The sequence below is a fragment of the Callospermophilus lateralis genome, chromosome 6, assembly GCF_048772815.1.
Source record: "Callospermophilus lateralis isolate mCalLat2 chromosome 6, mCalLat2.hap1, whole genome shotgun sequence".
NCBI lineage: Eukaryota > Metazoa > Chordata > Mammalia > Rodentia > Sciuridae > Callospermophilus > Callospermophilus lateralis.
The window spans coordinates 64,584,294-64,610,018 of NC_135310.1; the positions used below are offsets into that span (position 1 = coordinate 64,584,294).

Sequence of the window (25,725 nt, forward strand, 5' to 3'; positions counted from 1 at the left end):
ATAATTTTTAAATCTTGCCAAGTTGCATGGAGGTTGCAGTCTCTGAAGGTCATGCTAATGGTACATCTGAAAATCAAGAGAGCTTCCAAATTTTATTTCAAGAAAAATTTAAGAATTATATGATGGTTTACATGCTTCCTAAATTTCTTTTTTTAGGAAGAGAACCTAAATTTTAATATTCTAATTCTATTCCTTTTTTACAATAAATTTGGCTCCAATTGTACAGAAAAAAAATTGCAATGAAATTTAGGATGCAGATTATTTAGATTTGCTCAAGTTTGCATGTCTTTTTTCCTATGTTCTAGGTCGAACCTAATTTCAAAAAATGAAAATATTGATTTATGAAGTAGACAGTTTTGCTTCAAAATTACACCACAACACAACCTCTTTCTTATTTGGAAAACAGCAGCCTCTTTTGCCAAGTTTTCACATGGAAATAAGAAAAAATAGAGTTTTAGAGTAAAATCATACTTTTGTGGCCTAACTCTGTGGTATTTAAAATTTCTAACCTCAAGGGCTGGGGTTGTGGCTCAGTGGTAGAGCGCTTAGTATGTGCTCTACCACTGATCCCCGGCACCACATAAAAATAAATAAATAAATAAAGGTATTGTGTAAAAAAAAAAAAAAAAAAAAAAAATCTAACCCCAAATAATCCATGAGTCCCCACCTGTCCTTGTGAAAGGCGATATCTATAGCCTATCAACCAATGTTAACTTTTGCAATACCTATTAAACATTATCAAACCAACCTACTTTATTAAACATGCAAGATGAGGACCACTTTAATAGATAATCCAGCTTTGAAGAAAAGTATAGGTGTAGGTCAAGAAACATACGGTCTAGCCAGAAAGCAAGAACACAGGTTCCAATACAGTCATTTAAAAAAAAAATCGTAAAATGATATATGATGATATATGCCAGCTTTACAGTTCAAAGAAGGGTGATGGAGGGAAGTCAGGGACTGTCCCAAAAGGCGACCAGCAAATACGGGACTCGGCTGGGAAAGTCCTGCGTTACTCCCTCCTAGTCCATCTTGGGTCCAAGCAGCTCTGCGGAGGTACTGAAAGCAGGCGCGACCTGAGCCGGCCCCGCCCCTCCACCTCGTTCGTCCTTTTGACACCCCCCCCCCCCACCCGGCGAGGCAACCCGGACGCCAGGCTCCGCAGTGGCCGCGCAGGCGCAATCACTCCTGGTTGTACTGCTGCGGCCCGGCCGGGCGGGGTGAGTTGAAGAGACGCCTTGGGGTCGCCACATCTTCTCTGTCTTTGCTTAGACAACTCTGGCCGGCTGTGGGTGGCGGGTGGGCTGGAAGACAGGTTCCCCATGTCCACTCTCTTTCCGGATTCCCGGGGTCCCCGGGCGGTCACCGTGGGCCGTGTGAGCGCAGTCTGGCCCGCTGCGTGTCTGGGCGGCGGCAGGAGGAGCCTGGGGTTGGGGCGCGAGAGGTGCCCGCTTCCATGCTTCCTGGTGACCCCAGCATGTGGCGGCCCTACACCCTTTTGTCCTCCCTGCAGCGGTCTCTCACAGTAGTTTCTCTTGACTCACTTGGGGTGCGTTTATTAGTGACTGGAGGAAGCGAGTCGAACCACGGCTTTCTGGCAACATCGTGCATCAGGGGCTCCGGAGTCTCGCTGCCTGGATCCACATCTCTATCCTCTAGTTACCGGCTCTGGGACTTCAGCAAGTCAATTAACTCTCTTTCTCAAGTGTGGAATGGAGAAAATAATAGATCGTATCTCAGAGTAGTTGTGAGGATTAAGTAGGATAAATATGAAATGTTTAATATTGAGCGTACTACACAACAAATTGTCTTCTTCGTTCATCTTTTTGAGCCTGGGTCTCTCAAGGGAAATTGTGTCTCATTCTTTTTACCCTCACTCTGGAAATAACAACTCAAAAATATGTGATTTTTTTTTTTAAACAATATAGGCTTTCGTTTGCATAGACTGTTTAAAAACAAAACTTTCCAAATTGTAACAGGGGTTCTCTTGATGTTTTTCTTTTCCCCTAAACCTTCTGCCTGATCTTCTTTCCCCTAAACCTTCTTCCAGATCTCCTTTGCTCTAACCTTCTCCCTGATATTTTCCCTAAACTTCTTTCCCCTGATATCTCCTCCCTAATCTCATTTTCCTTGAGTCACCTCTTTAAAAAACCCCTGTTCCCCATGAAGGGTAGAATCACAGCCTTTGGGATCCACTGGAGTCCTCAGTGTTTCTTCTTTGCTGGCAAAGCAATAAACCTTTTTCCTTTTTCTCAAGATCTTGTCTTCGTTGTTGGATTAGTGTGGGGGGCGAGGACTGAACTTTGGGTTACAAAACAAAGTAATATCCTGTGTTAAAGAAAAGTTAGGTTATGCTGAAGTTGAAAGCAGTAAAGTTTGATGTTTGGAAAACTACATTAGAAAAATGGCTAGAACCTATTTGTGCTGAAGAGTTAACAAAACAGACCCGAGACTGCTATTCTTCCAAGGTCCTGCTTGCAATGTTGGCCCTTGTTTGGCATCTGGGAACTTTGATTTAGGAGTGTTCAAACCTGAGTGCAATTAATTTATCCTGAACACTGTGTTTCATGCCCAAATTATCAGTTTCTATGAAAATCTTGTGCTCCAAGTCTCTAATGGCCTTTCTGGGTGGAAGCATTGGATACATGTTGCTGCATATTCCTTGTTGGGGAAAGAATGCTCTGTTTCATTTCTCCAGGGAGGGGGAGAACATAAGGAAGTCTATTGGTGATTCCTCCAGATCCCACCTGTGTCTTTTTCCATTATGATTAGATTGTATATTCATATAGCATGCTATGGTGAAAGTCAGCCCTGGATAGAATATGCTGAGTCCTGTGTATTCTTCTGTCAAGTCTCCAAATATGGGAGGAGGAGATCTTGGAGATTGCCAATTTTGATGATAGAAAGTATTAAACTCTTATAATTGGATTTTAATTGTGTCTTTTTTCATTTTTATTTATTGCAAAACAGTATTGAATCCAGGGATGCTCTACCACTAAGCTACATCCCCAGCCCTTTAAATCAAAATTGGAAAAGAAACTACATAGAATTGCTATATTGTGGGTTACTGTACAACATGATTCTATATGTTTACACATATTACATATGTCAGAAAAATAATGCAGATATTCTTTCTGTTGCTAACTTAAGTTTGAATCAGTGTTGTTTTTTGTTGTTGTTTTTAAGTTACATGTTTTTACAAATTCTAGGTCAAATACCTGATTCTGTGTGTTATTTTGCCAGATTATCTATACGTTAATGCTCTTTTTTTTTTATCAAGAATTTATCTGTAATTTTGGGAAAAAATAACAACCATTTTCACGGGCCATTTCCCCCTAGATTCTGTTACTAATATCTGTCTCTTCAGGACATCAAATTAAAATTGATGGAGGTAGGCTGAGGTTGTGGCTCAGCGGTACAGCGCTCGCCTAGCACAAGCGAGGCACTGGGTTGGATCTTCAGCACCACATAAAAGTAAAAACAGATAACATTAAAGGTATTGAAAAATTGGTGAAGGTAAGTTTGTAAATTTCGGGGCAGAAAGATGAGAATTGCCATCTGATTGTGTCTCTTTGACCTCAATAAAGTTGAAGACTAGGAAGTTTTTGCTAAGTGAGTGAAGAGGTGAAGGAGTTGAAGGAAGGCTTAAGGATAGTGAAAAAGGTTTCAAATGTTTGTGTGGAGAAGATGTAAATTAATTAAAAGGTGTAGTGGATAATGTTAGACCCAGTATGCTTGCTTCTGAAACTTTCTCCAGACATGGATAAAATGATTAATTGGATTCATCTAGGATTGGATTCTGCCAGAGAGGTGATGTTGTAGTGATTAAAGCTGCACACAAATATGCTGGTTCACCTCTTTCTTGGTACCTGGTAGGGTTTGCACGCCCCCACCCATTCTTTTCCAGTTAAAGTTCAGTGTAGCCAGGTAACTTGTTTTGGTCAGTGAAATATGAGCAGATGTGATGTATAGTTTCAGGTGGAGCCTTAAGAACCAGCTCTTCATTTGCAACTTCTACCTTTTCTGTGTCTGTAGGGATTTTGGTAGGAAGCATTTTCTGAGATGCTGCCTCGTTAGTGTGGACACTAAAGGAGAATAGGAGTGACTAATCAAGCAAGTTGGAAGAACTGGGAAATTGTGATCAGAGAAGGGAAAATTAGGAAATTCGGAAGGTGGAACTTAAAGCAGATGAGGAATGTTAGAGAAAGAAGGTACTTAGAGATGAGGTGGTCAAGGAACTCAAAGACTATTTTTCTGTGACCCTGAATAAAGCCCTTAATTTGTTGCAACTTGATTCAATAATGATGATTCTTTTTCTAAAGAAATGGCCTTTAGCTGGGGAAGTTGAGCATATGGTCAACAGGCCTATGAGGTCTGGGGTTCTGTTTCTAGCACTACCAAAATAAATAAATAAATATAAAAACAATGTCCACTAAATTATAAACTTGAAATCAATCTCTCTCTCTCTCTCTCTCTCTCTCTCTCTCTATCAAAGATTGGACTCAGTGGCACTCCACCACTGAGCCACATCCCCAGTACTATTTTGTATTTTATTTAGGGACTGGGTCTCACAGAGTTGTTTAGGGCCTTGCTAAACTGCTGAGGCTGGCTTTGAACTTGCAATCCTCTTGTCTCAATCTTTTGAGCTGCTGGGATTTCAGGCATGTGCTGCTATGCCTGGCTGAAGGCTCTCTTTCTGAAACATTAAATGATAATATTCGGAGCTAGGTGCAGTGGCATAGCCCTGTAATCCCAGTAATTTGGGATACTGAAGCACGAGGATTGCCAAGTTTGAGGCCAGACTCAGCAACTTAGTGAAACCCTAAATAATTTAGTAAGATCCTGTCTCTAAATTTAAAAAATATGGGGTGGTGGGGAATGGGGATATGACTCAATGGTTAAGCCCCTCTTGGGTTCAAGCCCCAGTAAAAAAAAAAAAAAAAATGTTTCCACACGGAAGTGATACATGCTACTTAATACAGCCCAATCTGTGTAATTTAGGGAGACCCAGTCTCAAAATATATAAGCTAGTGATATAGCTCAGTGGTAGAGCACCCCTGGGTTCAATACCCAGTTTTGCAATAAATAAACAAATATGAATGAGAATAAATATTCAGGAGTAGGTATTGAACCCAAAGATCTACTACTTTGATTATTAAAAAGTAACCACGAAAATTGTAATGTAGCTTAGTCACCTAGTAGGACAGTATTAGGTAGGTTTTAGGCTGACTACTCTAAAAGAGACTCCAAAATATAAAATTAAAAAAATAGCTTTCATCTAAAATCTTTAGAATTAACTGAGTTTTTAAGAAATATGAGTGATAGGGATAAAGAATACCATGAAGAAAGAGACAAATTCAGTGTGGGACATTATATTATATAACTTTGCCACTGAAAAAGTGTTGCGTGGGCCCCCAGTAATGACTTCAGTTTGGAACTTGTTAGGCAAAAATCTTAGGTCTTGTGCTAGACTCATTAAATCAGAATCCACATTTTAATAAGATCCTCAAGGTGACTTATATGCACTGCCACTATCTTTTTAAAAAGCCTGGTTCCTCGGCAAGTAAAAGGTTGGAAGAACTATTCTAGATTAAAAGATAACAGGAAAAAAGTATAAGAATACTAAAGAAACATAAGTAATATAAAGTACAAGCCTTGATTGAAACCTTATTTAAAAAGCCAATTATAGAAAACACTTTTGGGTCAACTAAGGAAATTAGACTAGGATAGAAGATGATATTAGAGAAGTGTTAATTTTCTTAGATATGATAATGATCTAGTTATATAGGTTTTTTTTTTTTTAATTCTTCAGTGATACATGCTTAAGTATTTAGGGTGAATTTTCATTATCTGTGCAACTTATTTTCAAAAATATTTCAGCAAAAAAAGAAATATGCTGCCAGGTGCAGTGGCTCATGCCTATAATCGCAGTGGCTTGGGAGGTAGAGGTAGGAGGATAGATAGTAAGTTCAAAGCCAGCCTCAGCAACTTAGCAAGGCTCTAAGCAACTCAGTGAGACCCTGTCTCTAAATGAAATACAAAAAAGGGCTGGGGATATGGCTCCGTGTTTAAGTGCCTCTGGGTTCAATCCCTGGTACCAAAAAAAAGAAAAGGAAAAACACTCATATATGTCTATATATAATTGATTTTTCAGTGAAAGAAATATAGCAAAATGTTAATAGATGTGACATCTAGATAGTATATGAATATTCATTATACTACTTTTTTTCTTAATTTTTTTAGTTGTAGTTGGGCACAATACCTTTATTTTATATTTATTTATTTATTTTAATGTGCTGAGGATTGAACCCAGAGCCTCCCACATGCTAGGCAAGCGCTATACTCCTGAGCTACAACCTCAGCCCTCTGCTCTTTTAACTTTATAGATGTTTAAAATTTTTCATAATAAGTTTGAGAAAAAATGTGGTTGCTTAAAAAGATAGAACTTTATTTGTTTTTCTTAGTAATCAAGCTGTAGATAGTATAGCACAGGTAGGGGACTTTGCTTGGCTTATATCTTCTAACCCTAGACCAGTGTGATATTCCAGGGGAGACACACAAATGTTTAGTCTCCTACTATCTCCTTGCCATAAGGATGAGAGAAAGGACAAGAGGAGGACACATTGTCCAGAAGCAGCACTTATTTAACTTGCTGATTAAAATTTTTTTTTTCTCCATTCACCTAGATATCTCATATCTGGGGATATGTCTTAGTTAGGTCTGCTATAAATTACTGTAGGCTGGGTGACTTAATTTTTGTTTTATTTATTTTGGTACTGGGGATTCAACCCAGGGGTACTTTACCACTGAGCTATATTCCCAGTCCTTTTTAAATTTTCTTATTATGAGATGGGGTCTTGCTGAATTTTTGAAGGGTTTTCTAAATTGCTGAGACTGACATCAAACTTGCAATCCTCCTGACTCAGCTTCCCAAGGAACTGGGATAATAGATGTGCCTATTGTACATGGTGTCTGGGTACCTTAAACCACAAACATTTCTCAGTACTGAAGGCTGGGAAGTTCAAGATCAAGGTGCTGGCAGATCTGTTGTTTAGCAGGGCAATTTAGACCCCTGTTAAACAGACCTATTTGTCTTGGCCATGCTCTTTGTGTTTTGACAGATACTAGCCTAGCTTTTTCTGGCTGCTTTTTATAAGATCAGGAATCTCATTTGTGAGGGCTATACCCTTATGACCTCATTAACCTCCCAAAGCTTTCATCTTCAAGTATTCTCACATTAGGGATTAAATTTCAACAAATGAATATGGCTTGGAGAGAGGAGGACACACAAATGTTTAGTCTATAACAAGGTAGTTGGTTAAAGTCAAATGGAATGTAACATTCGAACGTTGTCTGTGTTTTTGTGGGTGTGGGCATGGTATTGGGGATCAAACCCAGGGCTTCATGCATGTTAGGTGAGTACCCTACCATGGAGCTATATCCCTAGCCCATTTTTAAAAATTTGAGACAAGGTCTCACTAAGTTGCTGAGGCTGGCCTTGAACTTTAGATCCTCTTGCCTCAACCTCCCTAGTAGCTGGGATTACAGGTATGTGACACTGTGCTCGACATGTATATTAATTTGAATAAAGGTTTATTTTTTATATAGTGTTCCCATCTTTTTCCTCTGTTGTTGATTAACTAAACCAATTAAAATTGAAGCCATTGCAGTTTTCATATGTGTGAAATAAAATATATAAAATTTCAGTTTTGAAGATTATATTCATTTTTTTTCCTTAAATCTTTTCAGTAATAACAGATGCGGGTAAAAGATCCATCCAAAGTTTTATCTGAGAAAGGCAAAAGAAATAAAAGGCCTTCGATACCTCATGATGAAGATTCTTCAGATGACATTGCTGGTAAATTATGATATCTAACATCCCAAATGGTATTGGAGAAAAGAAGTAACAATGCATATTTTTAATTGATGATCCATTACTGTTTATTTTCACTGTTTCTGTATAAAGTTGAGGATTGTCTAATTTCAAGGTCTGATTGTTTTTTCTTGTTGTTGTTTTTTTGTGGTGCTGGGCATTGAACCCAGAGCCTTGTGCATGTGAGGCAAGCACTCTATCAACTGATCTATATCCCCAACCCCCTGATTGGGTTTTTATTGGGATTTTGTTTAGCTTATAAAGTAAATAAGAATTAGTGCTTTTTTTTTTTTTTCCTTTGGTTCCTTTTTTATAATCTGTTAAAATCAAGTCTCCAAGCCAATAGAGAATGGGCAGATAGTGACCCTTTGGATCTGTTGACTTTACAACTTGCTTTTCTCTGAAGCCTCATACCTTGTGTTTTGGTGTCTGAGGGTTTTCTTCATTTCCTCGCAGGTCATCTCTCCATTTATAAATAAGTTTTATTATGTCCATTTTAAATGTTAGTGCTTCAAGATGGCTAGCTTGCGGGGCTGGTGTTAGAGCTCAGTAGTAGAGCGCTTGCCTCACGTGAGACCCTGGGCTTGATCCTCAGTGCTGCGTGGGGGGGGCGGGCCCGAGAGCTGTTTGCGCCTGCGTGGTGGGCGTTCTAGGGGAGCAGCTGCTGCCGCCGCCGACGCCTCTACCAGCACCACCAACACCACCGCTGCCTCTGCCAGCACCACCACCACCACCACCACCGATGCGTTGGGGTGTAGAGTTCGGAATTTCTGCGGCTGGTTAACAATGAAACAGAGTTCGAACATGCCGGCTTTCCTCAGCAAGCTGTGGACGCTTGTGGAGGAAACCCACACCAACGAGTTCACATCACCTGGAGCCAGGTATGGTGGGGCACCGCGGCCTCCGAACCGCCTCCTCCCGCTCCCTGCCGCGGGGTTGTCCCTCGCGGTCTGCGGCTGAACGCTCCCTGCCGGCCCGCCGCGAGCGGCGGCTGTGCGGCACGGCGCGCGGCCTTTACGCGCAGCCTCTAGAGGACCCCTGGTATTGTTCGCGAGGGGAGCTGGGGCCGGGCCGCACCGCTCGCCGGGGCCGCGGTGGGGGAGGGGCGGCCCGTAACGGTTCCGCCCGGTCGCGTTCTGAACCGCCCCGCGCAGCCTAGGCAGACGACGTACCTAGGGCGCGGGAGCCACGTTATTGCCCACTCATCCTCCATCCTGCTCGGGTAGGGATCGGAACCCGGAGATCCAGGCCAGGCTCTTCCGCGCAGGGTTAGCTGGGGAAATCTGTACCTTAGCGACCTGACCACACGCACGCACCCCTCCCTTTGCATCTGGGATCTTTTATGAGGAGAGCTGTCGCGGGAGTAGGTAGATGTTCAAACGCGGACTATTGCTTATCAATGGCTTTTTCAAACATTAAATAGAAAATGGCAAAGTATTCTTTGGAATCGGGCCATTTGTGTAATCGGGTATTTTATAATTATGATAATGAACGTGCTAATAGACCGTGTTCAGTAACTTGATGAGGAGCTAAGGATGAATTACTAAATTTCCCCAAACAGTTGCCCACAGAATGGTATATGGGTGCCTAGATTATTTGATTATGACTCTGCTTCCAAACAAGGATAACTCCACTCAAGCCTCTTATCCTGTCTGGTCTAAGTTTCTCTGTGCATAAGATGGATGGATGGGTTGCCACCATGACCGGAGACCCTTTCTAGTTCGAAACACAAAGATTCTAGACTGAATGATTATAAACATCGACACTACATTTACTTTAATAGACACTTGGATTATTGGAATCAATTTATGAGGCATTTTGGCTTTTTCTTAACTATAGATGATCACTTAGTTGGGAATATTTTCATGTATGGAGTTTTTGAGAACAAGTCAAAAACTACCAGCATAATGCCTGACACCTGTTACATGCTAAATAAATTTTGTCTCCTTTTCCCTTTTCTTTCTGTTTCTTTCCTTTTTATTAATAGTTTTCAATTTTATTTTTAATAGTGTACCATATCAAGCATATGAGATTTTGACTATTCTTAGTGTCATTTATTCATTTTTAAACTTTCTAGTGTTTAATTTTCTTGTGTTGTCAACTGGATTTTTTTTTAAACCCTTCTAGGTGAAGCTGTGCGTATTAAGCATTTGATGAATTCTGTACATTTGTGCAAGGAAAGGTGAAAATAAGAAAGCCAGCCACTAGGATGTACTTAAAATAAACAGATGTCTCATGCTTTTAATCAGTCAGAAGGATTAAAAGTTGACAAGGATGGATCAGCACAGACTGTTACTCATCTATGTATTCATGTTAGAAATTGGATTAGGTCCTCTTTCTGCCTGAGCTGACTTTATCATACCTCTTTGACTTGGAAAAGCCTTGTTTGTACTACTTAGAAATGGTACCTAAATATATTGGTAATTGGTTTTAATAAAAGGTTATTATTATGTTAGTGGCAAGTCCAATAAATTCTCATAAGCCCAGTATATTAATAACAGTCTTATTTTCTCTGCAGTATGAAATGCAGAGTTTCATACTCATCCACAAATACTTAGTTTCATGAATTTTAAGGCAAAGAAATAAGACAGTAATTTTTTATTCCATTATTAAATTATTAAGTCTTAGCTTTTTTTTTTTTTTTTTCTTTCTGCACAGGGAATTGAACCCACCGGCATTTAATTGCTAAGCCATATCCCCAGCCCTTTTTATTTTTTATTTTGAGACTGGGTCTCAAAAGTTGCTGAAGCTGGCTTTGAATTTGCAGCCCTCCTCCCTCAGCCTTCTGAGTCACTGGGATTACAGGCGTGCGACACTGTGCCCAGCTTAGTGTATATTTTAACTACTCATTTTTCTAATATACCAGTAGGAAAATGAAAATGAACTCAGGTCTGTGTCTGTGCCAGAGTTACAATAGGTGTTTAGTGTTTGATGAATGAGTGAAATCCCTGTGCTAGTGGTAGAAATGATAAAGAACATTTGAAAAGAATTTTAGAGATCATCTAGTTTAACTCCATCTCACCCACCATAATTGAGGATTCTAGGCTTAGACAGGTTGGATTACTTAGCTATAGTTACACAGCTAGTCAAGACTAGAGATCAGCCTCTTAACATAGATTTCTGATCCCCAAGGTCAATCTTCTAACATAGATTTCTGAGCTCCATCAACTGTACTAAAGTTAATATAGAGATTAGCACCATATTTAATTTTTATTTTATTTTTTTTGGTACCGAGTATTGAACCCAGAAGCACTCAATTACTGAACCACATCCCCAGTCCTATTTTGTATTTTATTTAGAGACAAGGTCTCACTGAGTTGCCTAGTGGCTCACTGTTGCTGAGGCTGGCTTTGAACTCAAGATCCTCCTGCCTCAGCCTCCTGAGCCGCTGGGATTACAGGTGTGCTCCACCATGCCTGGTTCCATGTATAATTTTATACGAAAATGATGTCCATGGGGCTGGGGATGTGGCTCAAGCGGTAGCGCTCTCACCTGGCATGTGTGCGTCCCGGGTTTGATCCTTAGCACCACATACAAACAAAGATGTTGTGTCCGCTGATAACTAAAAAATAAATATTAAAATTCTCTCTCTCCCCTCTCTCTCTCTTTAAAAAAAAAAAAAAAAGATATCCTTCACAAGTTAGTGGATAAATCTGGATAAATGTTATCTAGTACTAACCTAGTAGCTTAGTGCACCTGCCTATCTTCAATCTTGCTGTCACACATATTTTCTAAAAGCAGTGCTGACACTGAATGGTAAAACTTTTAAACAGTGATGTTGGATGAAAAACCAAAATAAGTCACCCACATCTTTTAAAAGCTGCTACTTATAGTTGTTTCTCTTTTATTTATTTATTTTCCCATACTTGTGCTGCACTTCTGTTGAGGTAATTTAGCATTTATAGTATCTGATTGAAAATCGTATTAAGGTCTTTTAGAAGAAGCAGATGTTTTGGGAACCAAGCAATCTTTTAGGCATTTTTCCCCCAGTGGCGGAAAATAATCTCTAACTTGATTGTAAGGCAAGGACAGAAAACTCACCAGCTGCAGTTTGGAAAGTTTGGCTTAACAGTTCTAAAGACTTAGTGTAAGGCAAGGACAGAAAACTCACCAGCTGCAGTTTGGAAAGTTTGGCTTAACAGTTCTAAAGACTTATGTAACTTTAGTTTTTCTTGAAATTTGACAAAATTAAGTGAAATAATCCTCTCTTCATTAAACAGAAATAATATTGTGAATGATCAAAATTATACTAAATTTGTTACTGACTCAAAATTTTTAATAGGTCTTTAGATCCAAGGTCTTTAAGAAAAACACACTATACATATTTCAGTTTTTCCTTTATTCTCTCCCCAAACAAAAAGTTGTCTTTTTTTTTTTTTTAAAAACATTTCCCATAACTTCAAAACTTCATATAATAGTTCTTTGTTCTGGTAAACAATTTATTTCCACAGTCAAGGAAAGAGATAGTATTTTCAGACACCTAAAGCATGTTTTTAAATGTAATATATCCTAAAGAGAAGGGCACATGTTTAGCTAGGAAGAAACTGGGGAAACCTGATATTCAGAGACAAGAGGTTATGGACGTTAAATGAAAGTTCTTGTCATTGATAGTGAAGAACACTATCAATTTTACTGCTATTGAGTGTTGATAATTATTATAAAGTAGCATAAAAGAAGGAAATTACTGTAAGGTCAGTGTTCTTACCTTTGTCTCTGTTTCTCAAATTGCTTGAGAAGGATGCACGATTTCACTAGAGACCTCATACCCATTTGTTCCACTTTTTTGTGCCTTTTGGCAATTCTCTAGTATTCTCAAATCAGCACAGATGAATAAAGAAATAGGAGGTGGAGGGAGCAAACCAGAAAACTAGTGTTTTCTAGCTGTTTTGAAGGAATTTGAATATCCCGACAACCATTGCATTATTTTGATATTCTAGAGTGAAACACAAACATGGCAAAGTAAGGGTAAAATCCAAGTTAGATGGGCCTGCAAAAAAGTTGGAAGACTCATTTGCAAATTATTTTTATTTGTATATGTAAAAGAGGAGTTAAAGACTTAAGAAATAATTGATGAACATTGAAAAATTACAGACTTGTTAAAGTTGCACATTTATATTCTGGAAATTGTTTTCAGTGAGCCTAAAGTATTAGATTATTTGTAAGAACATTTTGAGCATTCTACACTAAGAGTGCCAAAAGTTTAATTTAGGCAGTAGCAATGGCTACTGACTACTTTTGGAAAGTGTGCCGACATTTATGGGTAAGGATGGAGGAGAAGGTACCAATCTCTTGTGCCACTCAGTAATGGCTTTCTGACCCTTGTAAAATGTTTAGGGAGAAGGGAGAATTCATTTTTGAATTGCTTGAGCCTCATGGGTTTATGGCAATAGGTTGAATTTTTTGTACTCAAAGATGTAATTTATTAATTTTAGAGTAGAGACTGAAGGAATACCGAAGTAGAGACACAGAATGATAGGAGTGAATGAGGGCTTTGTGTGAGGAAGACAATGCAGATTTAAATAAGAAACTTTCATCTTTATTTGATATTATCCAAGAGTTGAGATTCGACAGATATGATTGAGTTTATTGAACTAAAGATTCGTTTATTAAGTTAATCATAAATATTTGTTGTGGACCTGTTAATGCCCAGTATGCTAGGTACTAGGAATTTATTCAGTAGTGAACCAAAGTGCTTTTGTTCGTGGAGTTTACATTCTAGTAGAAGGTACTGATAGATAAAATAAGCCAATATGTATAACTGAGCAGTGAAAAGTACCATAAAGGAGAGCAAACAGGTTAACAGTCTGTCAGTTATGATCCAATCAAAAGACAGCATCCACAGAATATTTTCAATAGGGAAAGTTTAATAGAATTACTATTTCATAGGAATTGGAGTCAAGAAAACTCTAAAGAATATAGGAGTAGTTAGTAGGAACAGTCAGTGTTGGTATAGCTATGATAATGCCATAGTAGGGACACTTTCCTCAAGGCTAGGATCCTGGCCTTGTTGGAGAAAGTGTGGCCATATTTCACTGAATGGAAGGGAAGTCATTTGTGTTGGACTGGTGGAACTTACTGGAAATCTGACAAGGATTGATAAACTACAGCCCAAATGCCAGTCATCTGTTTTATGAATTTAATTGGAACATAGCCATGATCAGTCTATTTATATATTGCCTATAGCTGCTTTTTTTGTTACAAAGAGAAAATCTTGACCTTATCAACAAGCAAAAAATATTTATCTGGCCCTTTTAAGAAAAATTCAGCCCCCTGTTTTAGAGTAAATTTGTTCTTTGGATTTCCATATCCAAGTGTGAATGTTGGGAGAGGTATTGCTAGGGACATTTCACTGGCCAAGGGTAAGAGGGAGTGACAGGGAAAGTTGCTGTCCTTTGCTTCCTATCATCTTGCATTACAAGAGCTAGGTGCTTGGAGAACCTGTTTGCAGATTCTCTCAAATATCCTTTACCACAAAAGAGTTAATTGTGGCAATTAGAATTTAAGGGACCCTGTTCCATGTTTGCAGAAGATACAAAAAATAACGTGTTTGGAGCAGTAAATTGATAATTGGCACATAAGCTGAGTGAAATTTGTGGATATTCGGAAGGGTGAGAAGGAAAGCTGTATTAAAGAGATGGCATTTGAGCACAGACCTAAATGATTAGAAAGGGCGGATCACAGAAAGGGGGAATAGCAAATGTAAAGTCCTTGAATATGGAATGTTTAAGAAGGCCCATGTTGTTGATATATCTTTTAGAGACTAGGAGAGAGGGATCAGAAAAGTAGAAGCAGATGGCCTAGGGCCATAAGGTTGTAATGGGGATATTGGATGTTAGGCAGCTAGTTAGAAGGCTGAGAGTTTTCCAGTGTGGTATTGAAAAAGGTGGCTGAAACTAGGCTAGTTGTATTCATAGTGGTCTGAGAAGAGGTCAAATTTGATTTCCACTTTGAAGGTAGAGCTTCAAGACTTGCTAGTAAATTGTCTGTAGAGAAGGAACAAAGAATTAACAATGATTCAGATTTGGCCTGAATAGAAATGTTGGTTGAGGTTACTGTTTTTAAATTTGAGATTAAAAATGAATCATTGAGGCTGAGTGCCATGGTGCACACCTGTCCAGTAGCCTGGGAGGCTGAAGCAGGACCATCACAAGTTCAAAGCCAGCCTCAGCAAAAGCAAGGCACTAAATAACTCAGTAATACCCTGTCGCTAATAAAATATAAAGTAGGGCTGGGGATGTGGCTTAGTGGTCAGATGAGTTCTCTGAGTTCAATCACTGGTCATAGTAGTTCCCTCCTCCCCTTTCCCCTCCCCCCAAAAAAGGTGAGAGAAATGCAGTGCAGGAAGAACAGGAATATTTCTGAACAGCTTGATGGATTTCCCTACCCTGAGATATCCAAGTGGAAATGTTGGGTATGAGTTATTGGGTATGAGTTTGGCTTTCAGGGCAGAGTTTGGCGCTTGTGAGCGGCAAAGTCATGGGACTGAATGAAATCTGGGAAAACTGATGAAGCAACTGGAACTGAAAGATTGGTTATTCAGCATCCAGAGGATGTAAAGTCAAGAACAAGCCAGCAAAGGAGTCTGAGAACAAACAGTGGAAAAAGAGGAATATCAGGGAGTAAGGTCATAGAAGTTAATGAAAGAAGATGGTTTAGGAAGATAAATGATCAACTGTGTCACGTGCTGTTACTGATATTTTTATATCAGGTGTCTGTAAGGTATGTCTATATATGAATTAATTGCTTGGAATTAGAACATGAATATTTTAAGATAGTGCATGTTGTTTCTCAAAGAGATCAGATCTATTTACTCCTATTATTAGCTGTGCTTGAATTTCTCAGTTAATTTTCTTCCTCAAACTGTATATTATCATTCTTAATTTTTAACAACTAATGGATATTGTGGGTGGCTGCCATGTCATGTGACCAGTTTTCCTCTCCTGATTGGTTGAGGCCGTGTCAGTCACTTTCAGTGATTTGACCAGTTTCAAGTGACTGTAGATGGTGGCCCCTATCTTGAGAGTAGTAAAAATGCCGCCAAGTGTGTCTTCATGCTTGGGCATGCCTTCCTACATCCTTAGGGATCTAGTTATCTTATCTGTCCTTGTAACCCTGGCCCTCTTGACCTTTTTTGGATGGAAATTTCTAAGAACCAGAGTCCCCCCCAATAAAAGACCACTCCGGAACGTGCTAGCTCCCTCTCGCCAGCCTCTTGTGACATTCCTAGCTCTCCCATTTGGGGAGCTTGAGGCTGAGGGCAGAGGAGCTTTAATTCCTGGGGCTTGAATTTAAAGGTAAATTGTGTTTCTGTGTTTTATTTGATACCTTAGGAAATTCACTGGAGCGACCTCTAGTTTAGCTGCCCGAGCTGGCTGCGGGCAGTAGGATATAAAATGTTTTCTCAGTGAGATTTTTATATTTCCCCAATTACTAGTAAGTTCTAAAATCTTTTCATGTTTAGTTAGCCATATGTTTTCTGTGACATGTTTGTTTTGTACATTTTTCTATTTGTTTTTACTTTTGTTATTTGCAGGAATTCCCTATACTTTATATTCATGTTTTGGTTATATGTGTTGCCTTCATTTTCTCCCGGTTTGTGGCTTATTAAGGAGTGTCGCTCCTTAATTTTAGTATAGTTTATCAATTTTTTGTGGTTCATGCTTTTTCTTTCTTTTTTGGGTGTGAGTACCAGGAATCTAACTCAGGTACTGAACCACACCCCAGCCCTAATTTGTATTTTTTATTTAGAGAAATTGAGTTGCTTAGTGCCTAACTTTTGCTGAGGCTGGCTTCGAACTCGTGATCCTCCTGTCTTAGCCTCCTGAGCTACTGGGATTACAGGTGTGTACCACCGCGCCTGGCTTTTTGTTTCTTTTTACAAATAAACTTTTAAGTATCTTGTAATAGCACCGCTTCATCTTTACTTTAAAAATCTTTTTTTTTTTTTTTTTTTTTTTAATTAAGAGAGAATTTGACGTATTGGTTAATTTAGGGAGAATTAATAGCTTTACAACACATTTGTCCTCTTTATTTTAATATTAAAGGTTCTGTGTATGTATATACTTGTGTGTATTTTAGGTCTTGTATATTTTTAAAACTTTTTTAGATTCTTAACATTGTTCTATTGTTACTGGTATATTTTTGTTCTGTTGCAGTTGCAGGTTGTTTTAAAGGTTTTGCATTTCACATGAAATACAAAAGTTTTAAAGATTTGCATTTCATGTCTTGAATTCAGGTGGGATTGATTTCTGTGTGTGGTTTGAGGGATCTGGTTTCACTATTTCCTACATATTCAGTTGTCTAGCACCTTTATTGAAAAGCTCAGTATTTGATTTCCAAATCATCGATGTTCCCACTTGTTTTTTTAATTGTAGCAAAATGTAAATGGCATAAAACTGTTTTTGCCATTTTTAAGATATACTTTGGTGGCATTAAATGCATTCACATTGTTAGGTAACATTTATTGCCTTCTACCTTCAGAATGTTTTTCTTCTTTCCACACTAAACTCCATGCCCACAAAATAGTAATGTCCAACTCTTTTTGCCGCTCCTAACCATCACCATTCCACTTTGTTTTTATGAAATTGACTTTTCTAGATATTTCATGTAAGTGGAATTGCATAGTATTTATACTCTTGTGACTATCTTATTTCATTTATCGTAATGTCTTTAAGGTTCATCCATGTTGCAGCATGTGTCATGACTAACTTTTTAAGACTGAATATTTCATTGTATATACTACATTTTGTTTATCTATTCAGCTATTGGACATTTTGGTTGTTTCTACCTTTTGGCTATTATAAATAATGCTATTGTGAGCTTCAAAGTTTATGCTTCTTTTTCTTCTTTTAAGTACATATCTATAACAGGAATTGCTGGATATTATAGTGATTGTTTTAATTTTTTGAGGAACTACTATACTCTTTCCATAGCAGCCACACTTTTATATTCCATTGGCAATTCACACGAGTTCAAATTTCTCCACATCTTCATCAATACTTATTTTTTGTTTTTTGTTCATGAGTATCTTAAATGGCTACGAAGTAGTAGGTATCTCATTGTGGTTTTGATTTTATTTCTAATGATTAGTGATATTGAGTGCCTTTTCATGTGCTTATTGACTATATTTGTAAATGTTCTTTGGAGAAAGGTCTACTACAGTCCTTTGTTTTGTTTTGTTTTAATTAGGTTGTTTGATTTTTGTTGTTGAATTGTAGGAGTTTTGTCTGTATTGTGGATATTTATTAGATCCTCCTCCCTCAACCTTCCTACCCTCTGGGATTACAGGCTTGGGCCCCCTCACCTGGCCACTGTTAACTTTCAGTGTTAATGTAGTAAACATATAGCTTAGAGTTTTGCAGTTGATTTGTAGTGTCTACTACAGATACTGATAAAATGTGTTTCCTTTTAATTTATCTTATTTATTTTATTGTTATACAAGATAGCAGAAATGGTCTATTTTTCTTATTTAATGGAAATGCTAATGATATAATGCAGTATTTGGTGTCAGGTAGATATCAAAAAATTTAATTGCAGTTTGGCACTTAATGCAATTTGTTGTTGTTGTTGTTGCCATTATCAGGAATAGAATTTTCATTTGAAGGTATCATGGAAGGACTGGTCAGGACAGGTTTGGGATTCATATATATGAGTGTGCCGGAGAACCTTAACTAATTGACCTTTTCTGGTTTTCTTTAGAATGGTCAAAGTTTTCTGGTCTTGGATGAACAAAAATTTGCAAAAGAAATTCTTCCAAAATACTTCAAGCACAAAAACATGGCAAGCTTTGTAAGGCAACTAAATATGTGTAAGTATGGACAGCAGTTTATTTGTTCTGCTAACCAATTACTGATTAAACCATTTTTTTCTCATTAAGATGATAAAGGAAAATTCCACACAAGCATTGTGACTTTTTGACTGTTGTCTAATTCCAGTGTGAGTAAATTTTCAATTTTTTTCAGATGGTTTCCGTAAAGTAGTACATATTGACTCTGGAATAGTAAAGCAGGAAAGAGATGGTCCTGTTGAATTTCAGCATCCTTACTTCAAACAAGGCCAGGATGACTTGTTGGAGAACATTAAAAGGAAGGTGAGTTGTTGTTAACATTGTTTAGCAAAGATTTTGACATGTATGGTTGACCAATGAGCAATTTTAGCTATTGTAATGCAGAATGTACAGAAAATACACAGGTGTTCTTTGTTTGAATGAATCAGACCAATAAAACTTTAATTAAATATTCTATCCTCCACCTTTCCCTGTGTTCATCTGTAGTGAGAGCTCATTCTTCATTTTCTTGATGAAAGGAAAATGCTTACAACATTCTGATTGAGGATGAAGAGTCATTATTATAATAGGAAGGTTCATTCCTGTGTTGACTGAAAAAAAGTCCTCACTGTAGGACTTTTTTTGTTGTTTACTGATATATATCCATTGTACAGAATAAGTCCTTTGTACATGGTAGGCATTAATTATTACATTTTTGAATGAATATCTTTTACTGAAATAAGATATTTTTACTAAATCCATAAAAGGGCTGTAAACCATGAAAGAAAATGACCTGCCATGTAGCCATTACTGTATAAATTTAATTAAAAGTGGAATGTGGTAATAAAAAGGCTTGAGAAAATTACAGGGAATTTGGCAGAAGGAAAAGAAAAAACTCTAAGATGTTACTGCTCACGGAAACTTAAAGAAATTTTTTTTTTTTTTTTTTTTTTTTTTTAATGATTCTTTCTTGCTTTCTCTCTTGATGAGCTGTGAAGTGTATTCTTTTCCTAGAATTCCACCCTGGGCTTTTAAACAAAATCTCCCTTTGAGTAGATCACAAAAAATTCTTATAATAGGGAAGCTTTGAATTATAATCATGGGTATGCAGTGTATTTTTGATTTTCTAAATTTGCTTTTTGGAAGGTTTCATCTTCAAAACCAGAAGAAAATAAAATTCGCCAGGAAGATTTAACAAAAATTATAAGTAGTGCTTAGAAGGTTCAAATAAAACAGGAAACAATTGAGTCCAGACTTTCAGAATTAAAAAGGTAAACCATTCTTCCAAATATAATACTAATGTGTTGGGTGTGGGAGTTGTCTGGTGCATTGGTTCTTGTTACTTTTGATTTGTAGTCATATACTTAACTTTAATAATATGTTTTAATTGTGATGGTCAGCATCACATATGAACCTAAGAACATCAAAACAAGTTGATAAATATTACTGAAGAAACAATAAGTCTTTAGTGTAGGAAATACATTTCTACTTTGGTGTTCACAAACAAAAGAGGGCACACACAAAAAATCTTATGTATTACTCATCCTTTCTTTTTTTTTTTTTTCCCCCTCCTCTAAAATTCTTCCTTGAGTTCTATTAGGAAAAAGTAGGACACAAAAAGTAGGGAATAAAAGAACCCAAGAGATTTGCCCTACTTGATATTTGTTCTGCATAGGTGTGGGAGAATGTTATTTAAACCTTTTTCTTCAAAAAGATGCTTTGTTTTGTTTTATGACATTACTTGATAGGTTTTCCTAACTTACCAAAGTAATAAGTTTATATATATGTAGAGAGAGAGAGAGGTATTTTACTACTCTTAATAAGCAGCTGAGATTTTTCCCTTTCATAATTTCCAAGGGCTTGAGAGTAGTTCCTTGATGTATTCTTCACCCATTTCAGATATGGACTGATTTGCATATTCCTAACTATATTTTAATAGTAACCTTGGGCTTTGGTTCTTTTTTTGAATAAATATAAATTTCTCCATTTTGCATATTTTATTTAATCATTGAGGATGTGTCTGTTGGCTGTATTTTGACCTAATTCTTTGAATCTCAGTTTAGCTCTTAAGGAAATAGATCCCCAGATCATCCTGTAAGTGTTAGAGGCAATGATCTCCTCCTTTAGTAGGCAGATAATAGCATCTTTAAAGGTGCGTCTGAAAAAATATAGCAGTTATTCATTAAGTAAGTATTAAAGAAAATCTCCTTTTCATATACTTCTGTATTTAAATCCACATTTCTTTTTGTAATAATTCAGACTGGGAAAAATAGCTTTTGTGGAGATTAACAAAAGTTGAAAATTATTTAATTGGTAGATTATCTTTTATATCTTCTCACCATTTCCACTCTGCTAATGACAGTGCAATTTCAATTAAGAAACAGCAAAGGAAAAGAATCTTAGTATTGGGCAAGTTATTGGTTTGACATTGTTGAATAATCCATCTTTTAAAAAAATAAAGCAGTGGTTTGCATATGCTTGTTTGAGAAGTTATCAAAGTAGTTTGAGAGTCTCACTTTAGTTTGGCTTTAACAGTTATAGAATTATCTGTGTGACACTGGGCAGGTTCCCACAAATTCTCTGTACCTCAGTGTCCTAATCTTTCAAGACCATTATTCTTTACTTGGCTGATTTTAGAGAAATTTAATGCTTAATTGAAATGTTTAGCATAGTGCCTGAAGCACATCAAGTGTTCAGTAAATGTCACTTTTGTTTCCTAAGGTGATTCACAAAGTCTAACTTCATTTAAGTGATGAACATTAAAAAAAGTAATGAACCACATTATCAAAAGGAGTAAATTGCTTGCTACTATATGGATATAGAAGTGTGTTTTAAGTTGTTTTTTTTTTTTTTTTTTTTTTTATATTTTGCCATGAATAGCAGATAATACATTTAAGAAGGAATGATTCTGGAGTTGTGTTGAGATAGTTGTCATTCCTGTATTATTGAACCAGCTTTCTGGTCTCATAAAAATACATATCATAGTGAAAACAAACATAGTTAAGTTCTCTAGGTTTGTGTTTTTTAATTCTCTAGTATTCTTAATTAAAGATACTGGGGTTTGGTTTTCTGACTAAATCTTTTTTATTTATTTTATTTTTTTTTAAATTATACTAGTGAGAATGAGTCCCTTTGGAAGGAGGTGTCTGAATTAAGAGCAAAGCATGCACAGCAGCAACAAGTTATTCGAAAGGTAAGAAGCTCTTTTCCTTGTGACTATCATTTGCATTTGTTTAATGAGTAATGTGTGTAACACAAAAAAACCTCTGTTGAGTAGTTAGTAATTGATCTCAGTTTTTTATGTATTAAGTACACAAAAGTAAAATTTTGAAGACAAACAAATTAAGCCAAGTGTTATATATCCTTTTTAACAACAGCAGAAACATTTCTCATAGATAATGATGGTTGTTCTATACTCTCATATAATATCTCATTAGCTTTTACCTGGCATAACAATTTTGAGATACTTTATTCTTGGGAGCTTAATTAATACACTAGCCAATTTCTTAGCACTTTTTATTATTATTATTATAAAACAGTCTTACTGTGTTTTGTGGGAGTTTTCCCCTTACTTTTTACTGTAATAGGCATAGTTAATTTTTAAATAATTTGACCCAATTAAGAATTCAAAAGGATTTTTCAGTGGATGCCATTATTAGTTTCTGCATAAAATCATAATATAATGATTACCATAATAAAATAAAATCATTAATATAATGCTGTAAAATGACTCTTAGATTTTATATTGAACCTAAAATGTGTTCTTCTGATTTAATGTTTGCATATCAACTTTCATTTGTTAATAAGAGATGAAATATAAAAATAATTAAGGCAGCTATTTTTTACTTATGAGTACTTGGACTCTAAGCTGCAGGTTTTTTAATGGGAAGATGGGGGAGAGCTTCAGCTTGTTCCTACTTGGAAGGCCCTTGAACTAAAAATAGGTCTGTGACTGACAGGATCTGGGTCTAGTGGAGCAAACTTAGAGCAGAAATAAATAGTAATTGCAGCCTTTGGCCTGTAGTCAAAATAGATTCTTCTTTTATTTATTTTTTTAATCACTGTGCAAATTAAGGTTGAATATAGGAGAATTCAAATCTAAGTGTTTAGTTTAAATATGTCTTTTAAACATTTTTATTGGGATCTCTAATGCATACCCCTTTTAAGAATATCTGATTTAAAAGAAGACATGTATTTTAATATGTACTTTAATATTTTTCAGAAAACACAATTTTGATTAAATGTTAACTTAAAATACACCTTCATCTGTAGGGTTTTTTTTTTTTTTTAAACAAGAATTATTAGTATAATAGTTACATTGCATTTCAGTTTTTCATGAACACTAATATTCTTTCATCAAATTTATATTTAAATATATGTGTATTGGTGAGTGGATTTGCCTAATGACCTCCAGGCGATGAATTTCCCTCTTAAAACTGCTTTCATTGTGTCCCATAGATTCCGATAAGTTGTGTCTGTATTTTCATTTATCTCTAAGAATTTTTTGATTTCCTCCTTTATGTCTTCTGTAACCCCTTGATCATTCAGTAACATATTGTTCATTTTCCATGTGATATAGGATTTTCCCTTCCTTCTTTTATCATTGATTTCCAGTTTCATTCCATTATGATCAGATAAAATGCATGGTATTATCTCCACCCCTTTATATTTACTGAGGGTTGCCCTATGGCATAATATATGGTCTATTTTTGAGAAGGATCCATGTGCTGCTGAGAAAAAAGTATATCCACTTGATGATGGTTGATATATTCTATATATGTCAGTTAAGTCTAGGTTATTGATTGTGATATTGAGTTCTATAGTTTCTTTATTCAACTTTGTTTGGAGGATCTGTCCAATGGTGAGAGAGGTGTGTTGAAGTCACCCATAATTATTGTGTTGTGGTCTATTTGATTCTTGAACTTGAGGAGAATTTGTTTTATGAACGTCGCAGCACCATTATTTGGTGCATAAATATTGATAATTGTTATATCTTGTTGGTGAATGGTTCCTCTTAACAGTATATAATGTCCTTCCTTATCCCTTTGGATTAACTTAGTCTTGAAGTCAATTTTATTCGATATGAGGATGGCCACCCCCGCTTGCTTGCGAGGACTGTGTGCATGGTATATTTTTTCCCAGCCTTTCACCTTCAGCCTGTGTATGTCTTTTCCAGTCAGATGTGTCTCCTGGAGGCAGCATATTGTTGGATTTGTTTTTTTAATCCATGTTACCAGCCTACGTCGCTTTATTGGAGAGTTTAAACCATTAATGTTTAGAGTTACTATTGATATATGGTTTGTACTTCCAGCCATGTTTGATTATTTATCTCTCTCTCTTTTTTTTTTTTTTTTTTTTAAATTTAGTTTGTTTCTCCATGATTAGCTTCCCCCCCTCCGTCTGTCTTTACTGAGGTACTTCCCACTGTTGGCTTTGGTTATTGTTTTTCATTTCTTCCTCGTGTAGTGTTTTGCTCAAGATGCTTTGCAATGCTGGTTTTCTGGCTGCAAATTTTTTTAGCTTTTGTTTATCATGAAAGATTTTTATTTCGTTGTCGTACCTGAAGCTTAATTTTGCTGGATACAGAATTCTTGGTTGGCAACCATTGTCTTTCAGTGTTTGAAATATGTTGTTCCAGGATCTTCTTGCTTTCAGCGTCTGTGATGAAAAATCCGTTATTAACCTTATTGGTTTACCCCTGAATGTAATCTGCCTCCTTTCTCTTGTAGCTTTTAATATTTTCTCTTTGTTCTGTATATTGGATATCTTCATAACAATGTGTCTTGGCATTGGTCTACTGTGATTTTGTATGCTCGGTGTCCTGTATGCATCTACAATTTGTATATCTGTTTCCTTTTTTATTTCTGGAAAGTTTTCTGTAATTATTTCATGTAGCAGGTTACTCATTCCCTTGGTTTGAATTTCTATTCCTTCCTCTATCCCAATGACTCTTAAATTTGGTTTTTTTATGTTATCACATATCTCTTGGATGTTTCTCTCGTGATTTTTAACCAGCCTATCTGAGTTGGCTAGACTCTTTTCAAGATGATATATTTTGTCTTCATTATCTGACGTTCTGGCTTCTACTTGCTCCACTCTATTAGTGATACTCTCATTTGAGTTTTTAATTTGGTTTATAATTTCCTTCATTTCTAAGATTATTGTTTGATTCTTTTTTATAATCTCTATCTTCTGATAAAGATGCTTAACTTCTTCTTTTATCTGTTTATGTAATTCATTCTCAATGTGTTCTTTCACTGCTTGAATTTGCTGTCTCATGGTTCCATTCCATCTGTCTAAGGTATTCCTTGAGTTCTTTATATGACCATTTTTCTGATGACTCTATATCCTCATGAATATTTAGGCTGTCCTGCATTGTTTGTACTCCTTTTCTTCTTAGCTTTTTCATGCTGCTCATGTTGCTTCTTGTTCTGTTTGACTGCTGAGTTACTGTTTACTCCTATTAATTTATTTGATGTAATTCCCGGCAGGTCTCCTTTCAGCGGGATTTTGCTAGAAGTTTCTCAGCAGGTCGCATGTAGGTGTATTAATGGGTTTGTCTGATCCCGTTACTGCGGAGGCATTGAAAGTGCTGCCTCCTCGCCGGCCGCCATGTTGGGTCCTTACATACCAATACTTATTTGTTTCATGTGATATTATGGACATTTTTATATTACTTATTCAATTCTTCTATGTGGACCAATCTCATTTTAATTGTGGTATAGAATTTCAAAATACAGGCAAACACTAATCTATGCTCTTCCTATTAATATCTTTAAGTTTTTTTGCTACTGAAAATAATGCTACAATGAATGTTTTTATAAACAGAACTTTGTGTATAAATAGTATGGCTTCCTAGAGATATTATTGTTAGATCAAAGAGTCTATGCTTTCATACTTTTTATTAATTATGCCAAATTTTCCTCCAAAGAACTTGTATCAGTTTGTCATCCCACCATCAATTAGTAAGTGCTACTTTCCACATTTGCGCTTTCAGTGAATATTATTAGTTTTTTATAAAGTGATACATGAAAACATCACATTCTTTATATATTTTTATAAGTACATTATAGTTATACATACTATT

The 25,725-nt window shown here is 36.6% G+C and overlaps 1 pseudogene; it reads left to right on the forward strand.

Annotated features, from left to right (window-relative positions):
• Positions 1-1,203: 1,203 nt before the first annotated feature.
• Positions 1,204-25,725, forward strand: part of LOC143401223 (heat shock factor protein 2-like) — a 117,172-nt pseudogene continuing 92,650 nt past the window's right edge.